Below are 8,231 nucleotides of genomic sequence, written 5' to 3'. Positions count from 1 at the left end.
CCTCACCTCAGGAGGGGCTTTCCCTATTTGCTGTCAGCCCACAGTGTCTCTGTTAATAGCCTTTCTAATGGGTCATCACCCATTTCTTTGTGGTCTTTTAATGGTCCATCTCTCAAGGCAATTGCTTCATCAGGAAGCCAGCCCATCTCAGTTTTTAAATTTTGTTTTTAACATGGCTTATATTTTAACATGCTAATTTCAATGTCTGGCAACCCATAATTAGAACAGGAGTCAAGATATCCCACACAAAAAATATAACAGTATATTAGTTTCTAGGATGGCAGGGGGAAAAACCTATACCCACCATTATGTATTTAGTTATTTCATATAATTTATACACTGATTGTTTTTTGTTTGTTTTTTTTAAAAAGCCACATCAAAGCTGTTTACAAAAAGGTAAGACAGTAAAATCTAGAAAAAATCACATCCCTGCATACAAAAGTTAAAATACTAAAACACATTAAAATTACCTCAGCTTTCTTTCATTTTTTTTGAAACAATTTTTATTTGATTTAACAAGTATAAAGATATAACAATACAACCATGTTGTTGTTGTTGTTTAGTCATGTCCGACTCTTCGTGACCCCATGGACCAGAGCACGCCAGGCACTTCTATCTTCCACTGCCTCCCGCAGTTTGGTCAAACTCATGCTGGTAGCTTCGAGAACACCATCCAGCCATCTCATCCTCTGTCGTCCCCTTCTCCTTGTGCCCTCCATCTTACCCAACATCAGGGTCTTTTCCAGGGAGTCTTCTCTTCTCATGAGGTGGCCAAAGTATTGGAGCCTCAGCTTCACGATCTGTCCTTCCAGTGAGCACTCAGGGCTGATTTCCTTAAGAATGGATCGGTTTGACCTTGCATGGGACTCTCAAGAGTCTCCTCCAGCACCATAATTCAAAAGCATCAATTCTTCGGCGATCAGCCTTCTTTATGGTCCAGCTCTCACTTCCATACAACACTACTGGGAAAACCATGGCTTTAACTATACGGACCTTTGTTGGCAAGGTGATGTCTCTGCTTTTTAAGATGCTGTATACAACCATACACATACACATTTGAAGATTCCTTTGAATCTCTGGACTTCCCACCTTCTCTTCCATAGGTCCTATTGTTAACCTTTTCTACTGCATATTTTTCAACAGTCCATATTTTATATCACTCCATTTTCTCCATAATATTTGCTACATTACAAGTGTTATTGCAATCATGCTAATTTCATCTGCTCACAGTGGTCTTCAAGATAAATTATATTTTTTCCCCATTCTTTGTTAAAGTTTTGGTCTTCTTGGTTCCTGAGCTTTCCGGCCATTTTTGCCATTATGCCATAGTCCAACAGTTTAATTTGCCATTCTTCTCTGGTAGGGACTTTATCTTCTTTCCATCTCTGGGCTAGTAGCATCTGTGTGGCTGTCGTCGCGTACATAAGTCTTCTGCTCCCTTGGAATATCAGCACTAAAATTACCTCAACTTTCTAAGCACCTGAGGTGGCTTGTCTAAACAGGAATGTTTTCAGCAGGCGCTTTGTGCAGCGAAGGGGCTTGCTTGATTTCACAGGCAAGGAGTTCTAAAGTACAGGTGCTGCCACACTAAACGATTGCATTCTTACAAGTCCAGAACAGATATTACCTGTCGGCAATTGTGCCACAAAACACCACCACCACAAACTGGCTTATAAGTATAAAACCAAATTTACTAGAATAATAACTAGAATAGAGATAGACTTGTAACCATTCAAGCAACAAACATACTAAGGTGCCATGCGCAAAACAAAGTGTTTATTGCACATGTAACTTGTTAAGATACAGTTGTACATTTTTCCACTCCATGTTTACAGTATCTCCAGGCTTTGTTTTGCACATGGCACCTTAGTATGTTTGTTGCTTGAATGGTTACAAGTCTATCTCTATTCTAGTTATTATTCTAGTAAATTTATAAGCCAGTTTGTGGTGTTGTTGTTTTGTTGCATTATTATTACTGTCACCACATTTGTGTATATACTTGGCAATTGTGCCACAGCATTCTGCACTAGCTGCTGTTTCTGGATCAAACACAAGGGAAGCCCCACCCTTGCGCATTGCAGTAATTCAGTCATGAAGTAACCAGTGTATTAACTACTGTGGAAAGGCTTTGTGGGTCTAGGAACGGTTGTAGCAGTTGAACCAGCTGCAGTTGGCAAATGCCGCTTCTAGCCACTGAGGTTACCTGAGCCTCTAGGGACAGAGCTGGATCTAGAAGCGCCCGAAAGCTGTAAACCTGATGGGGCAACGCAACCCTATCCAGGCTAGGCAACTGAGCAATTTATCAGAAACAAGGAGCTACTCACCCACGGTGCCTCTCTCTTGCCAGGATTCAAGCTCAGTTTGTTTTTCCTCATCCGTTTCACCACTGTACCCAGTCAGTGACCCAGGGGACTGGACAGCCTCTCCTGATTCAGAGATGATGGAGAAATAGAGTTGAGTATCATCAACCTATTGATGGCACCTTGCCCGGAAACGCCTAATGACCGCTCCCAGCATTTCATGTAGATATTAAATTGTGCTGGAGATAAGGCAGCTGCCACAGCATAGCTGCCAAGTGGCCAGAAGGCACGGTCCTGAAGGTCGGATTGGAACCACTGTAATAAAGTGCCCCCAATCCCCATTCCTCAGAGCTGGTCCAGGAGGACACCATGGTCAATGGTTTCAAATGCCAATGAGAGATCAAGCAGGCACAAGGTCATACTCCCCAGTCCTGCTCTCTACAAGGATCAGCTGAGGCTGACTCCATCCATGGCCAGGCCTAAATCCAGATCAGAATGGATCTAAATAAATTGTGTCCTCCAAGAATGCCTGCAGGGGCCCCACCAAAGTCCTTTCTGCCACCTTCCCTAAAAAGGATTGGTGTTTTTTCTTGTAACTGGCCAGTTGCTGTTCAAATCCAAGTGATCCAGAGCTAATTTCTTTAAGAGAGGTCGCACCACTGTTTCTTTCAATGCAGCAAGGACCACCCCCTCACACAGTGAAGCATCAACCACCATCTGGACCCAACCAGTCAGTCCCCATCAGATGCATTGCTGCCAGCACCTTGTCCACATCAGCTGATTGCAGAGGGCGACATTCATCCCACAAAACATCCTCAATATCTTCAGTCCTGAATTGGTTGTGAAAAGTTGAATAATCATGCCATTTCTGATGGGTCAAGGTCCTTCCCAGGAGAAGAGTCCCCCCCCCCCATTCAGTTTCTATTCTGGTTAGTTGCTATTTACTCCCAAGAGCTTAGGGGGTCTCCCCTATTCTAACATGGACTGCTCTGATGGGGGACATCTGTGTGCGAGGACTCATCTCTATGGCCTTTTACAGTGTGTCGAATTTCACACTAAACAGCCACAGGTGCCACACGCTCCTAACTTCTCAGGCATCATTTTCATTGCTATTTCTTTTGGGCCATCCACACCTGGGGTGGGGTGGGGGAGCTCGACAGGAAGTATTCAGGTGGTGTTTTTTTCCTGTCTCAACCCCTCCACTAAATATTTCACCACCAACCCTCCCTCAAAAAATGATAACCTTTCTGAAAGTTTTTCCTCAACCATGAGGACATAACATTTTCAGCTGTTGGTTGGGTGACTGACTTCCATTGGCTGTAATTGAGTTTTGTGTTACTAAAGTGAGTAATAGCTCATTGTTGCTCTGAGGTACATAATCATTACTGCATAGTTTTGCTGATCTATAGCCAAGGGCAACCCTTCCCCTACAAGCTTTGCTATCATGGCGCATCAATATTGTTTGTGAGCTGTCCTTTTGGACTTTAGCAGCGATTCTGTATATGATTAGGCTGATTAAATGTCATTGACTTCTGTGAAAGGGAGGTTTTCAAACAGGTTGGATGGCCATCTGTCAGGGATTCCTTAGCTGAGATTCCTAGAATGAAACAGGTTGGACTATGAGACCCTTTGGATCCCTTCCAACTCTACAGTCCTATGATTCTAAGTAGATTAACTTTCCACACATTTGCAGACATTGTCTTTGATCTTCATAGTGCTCAGGATCTTTAAAACCACCACCATTACCACCATACATGAATGCCATTTCTGGAGAAAACATGCATATGTAGAATGTGGCCGCATCTGCAAATTACTGGAAAATTTAATCTTTCATTATTACAAAAGAGCATGGCGAAGAAGCTAAACCAAGTGAGAGTTGCCAATGGGTCTCAAACTGCTGTACCACAAAAATGTATCTTAGTGGTTTACAATAGTGCCTGAGTCTGAAGGCTTGATATCAACTGACAGAGAGTTCCAAAATGCAGGTGCTGCCACACTAACTGTTGGGTTCATACAAAAGCAGAACAGGTTTTATGTGCAACCTGGAGTAGTAATAATAATAATAATAATTTATTATTTATACCCCACCCATCTTACTGGGTCTCCCCAGCCACTCTGGACAGCTTCCAACCAAATATCAAAAACAATACAGTGTCAGACATTAAAAACTTCCCTAAACAGGGTGTCTTCAGGTGTCTTTTAAAAGTAAAATAGTTGTTTATTGCCTTGACATCTGCTGGGAGGGCGTTCCACAGGGCGGGTGCCACTACCGAGAAGGCCCTCTGCCTGGTTCCCTGTAACCTCACTTCTTGCAGCGAGGGAACCACCAGAAGGCCCTCAGTGCTGGATCTCAGTGTCCGGGCTGAACGATGGGGGTGGAGACGCTCCTTCAGGTATACAGGACTGAGGCCATTTAGGGCTTTAAAGGTCAGCACCAACACTTTGAATTGTGCTCGGAAACGTACTGGGAGCCAATGAAGATCTTTCAGGACCAGTGTTATATGGTCTCGGCGGCCACTCCCAGTCACCAGTCTAGCTGCCGCATTCTGGATTAATTGCAGTTTTCGAGTCACCTTCAAAGGTAGCCCCACGTAGAGTGCATTGCAGTAGTCCAAGCGGGAGATAACCAGAGCATGCACCACTCTGGCAAGACAGTCTGCGGGCACATAGGGTCTCAGCCTGCGTACCAGATGGAGCTGGTAAACAGCTGCCCTGGACACAGAATTAACCTGCGCCTCCATGGACAGCTGTGAGTCCAAAATGACTCCCAGGCTGCGCACCTGGTCCTTCAGGGGCACAGTTACCCCATTCAGGATCAGGGAGTCCTCCACACGAGCCCGCCCCCTGTCCCCCAAGAACAGTACTTCTGTCTTGTCAGGATTCAACCTCAATCCATTAGCCGCCATCCACCCTCCAACCGCCTCCAGGTAGTGTCAAATTCCGCCAATTGAAGTGGTTGGGTATGCACATGTGGGGGGTAAGGTGATCTCGTAGGTAAACTGCTCCCAGGTTATTAAGGCCTTTGTATACTAATAGCAACCAGTGCTGATCTCTGGCAAGAGCTCAGACCTGTCAGGAATCACGCTGCAGCATTCTGCACTGACTTCAGATCAAACCAACAAAATGAATTTCTTTTTTTTTATATATATATAATTTTTATTGGTTTTACAAAATTTTATAGAACAAACAAACACTTAAAAAGACAAACATACACGTATAATTTCATATCATATTTTCATAAACCTCTTTTCTGGGACTTCCCCATACCCCCCCTTTCTGCATCCCAATGTCCTTAATTTTATAGCAACTCCCATTTGTTACTTTCCAACCTCTGTCATCTTTGTCATCTCTATATTCTGACCTTATATCACTGTATCCCTTTGTTCCTGAAAACCACAACACTCTAACATTCATTAAGTTTATAATAGTCCTTAAGATAACTTTTAAATTTTCTCCATTCTTCTTCCGCCGTCTCTTTTCCTTGGTCACGGATTCTGCCTGTCATCTCGGCCAATGTCATATAGTCCATCACTTTCATCTGCCATTCTTCCAGAGTGGGTAGATCTTGTGTCTTCCAATACTTTGCGATGAGTATTCTTGCTGCTGTTGTAGCGTACATGAAAAAAGTTCTATCCCTCTTTGACACCAATTGGCCGACAATGCCCAAGAGAAAGGCCTCTGGTTTTTTAGGAAAAGTACATTTAAGTACCTTTTTCATTTCATTATAGATCATTTCCCAGAAAGCCTTAATCTTCGGGCACGTCCACCAAAGGTGGTAGAAGGTACCTTCAGTCTCTTTACATTTCCAACATTTGTTGTCGGGCAAATGGTAAATTTTTGCCAGCTTGACTGGGGTCATGTACCACCTATAGACCATTTTCATAATGTTTTCCTTTAAGGCATTACATGCCGTGAATTTAATACCGGTGTTCCATAACCATTCCCAGTCAGCTGACATAATGTTATGACCAACATCCTGTGCCCACTTAATCATAGCCGATTTGACTGTTTCATCCTGTGTATTCCATTTCAGCAACAAGTTATACATTCTGGATAAATTCTTAGTATTGGGTTCTAGCAATTCAGTCTCTAGTTTTGATTTTTCCATCTGAAAGCCAATTTTCCTGTCCTGTTTAAAAAACTCCATTATTTGATGGTATTGAAACCAATTTTGTACTTTATGTTTCAATTTCTCATGACTTTGTAATTTCAACTTATCTCCATCCTGTTCCAAGATTTCCCAATACTTCGGCCATCCGACCTCCATATTGAGTTTCTTCACTGCCTTGGCCTCCACTGGTGACACCCATCTAGGGGTTTTATTTTCCAACAGATCTTTATATCTTATCCAAACATTGAACAATGCTTTTCTAACAATGTGATTTTTAAAGGCACTATGCAGCTTGATTTTGTCATACCATAGATATGCATGCCAACCAAAAGCATTGTTAAAACCTTCCAGATCTAAAATGTCTGTGTTCTCGAGGAGCATCCATTCTTTCAGCCAGCAGAAAGCTGCTGCCTCGTAGTACAATTTTAAGTCCGGCAGGGCAAAACCCCCTCTTTCTTTAGCGTCTGTCAATATTTTAAATTTAATCCTGGGCTTTTTGCCCTGCCAGACAAATTTCGAAATATCTTTCTGCCACCTCTTGAAACATTCCATCTTATCAAGAATCTGCAAGGTCTGAAACAAAAATAACATTCTAGGCAATACATTCATTTTAATCACTGCAATTCGGCCTAACATTGACAATTTCAAATTTGACCATATTTCTAGATCTTTTTTAATCTCTGACCAACATTTTTCATAGTTATCCTTATACAAATTCGCATTTTTGGATGTCAGATAGACCCCTAGGTATTTCACCTTCTTGACGACCGTCAACCCTGTCTCCTCTTGGAATTTCTCTTTTTCCATATCTGTTAAATTTTTCCCTAGAACTTTGGGAAATAAATTTGAGGGCTGACGTGGAGAAAAGAGTGATCTGGGACGCAAGCAAAGCGGTGATGCGAGGCTTCTTGATTCAACAAAACTCAATAAAGAGGAAAAAACAAAATGAGAAAAAAGAAAAGATTTTGGAAAAGATAAAGGAAGGAGAGAAAAAATTAAGAGCAAAACCAAAGTCCCAGGAGATTTTAAGAGAGATTAAGTTATATCAAACACAATATATGGAATTGATGAACCTAGAGATTGAATGGAAGATAAAGCAGATGAAGCAAAAGACATTTGAATCAGCAAATAAATGTGGCAAACTTCTGGCATGGCAACTGAAGAAAAGGCAGAAACTAAATACAGTTACAAGCCTAGAAGTGGATGGAAAGAATATATCTAAACCTAATGAAATTAGAAATTGCTTCTTGAGTTATTTCAAAAAACTTTATACTCAAGGCCCGCAAAATGAAGAAGATATAGACAAATTCCTTGATAAATATGGATTACAAAAAATCTCTCATCAAAGTAAGATGGATCTGAACCAGAGAATAACAGAACAAGAGATAGAGGCTGCCATTCAGAATATGCAACTGGGCAAATCTCCAGGACCAGATGGACTGACTTCAAGATACTACAAATCGCTGAAGGAATGGTTGATTCAGCCGCTAAAAGAAGTCTGTAATGAGATCCTTGAGGGAAAAAAGACACCTGAATCGTGGAAAGAAGCATATATTTCACTCATACCAAAGACAGAGACTGAAAAGACTCAACTGAAGAACTACCGCCCAATATCACTACTTAATGTGGATTACAAAATTTTTGCAGACATTTTGGCAAAAAGATTTAAAAAAGTGTTGATGGAGAAGATTCATATGAACCAAGCAGGCTTTCTCCCAAAAAGACACCTAGCAGACAATGTAAGGAATATAATAGACATTTTGGAAAAGCTAGAGGTGAATATAAATACTAAAGCAGTACTGATTTTTGTGGACGCGGAG

This window comes from Podarcis bocagei, assembly GCF_964188305.1.
Source record: "Podarcis bocagei genome assembly, chromosome: 4".
NCBI lineage: Eukaryota > Metazoa > Chordata > Lepidosauria > Squamata > Lacertidae > Podarcis > Podarcis bocagei.
Note: the sequence above shows the minus strand (reverse complement) of the source record.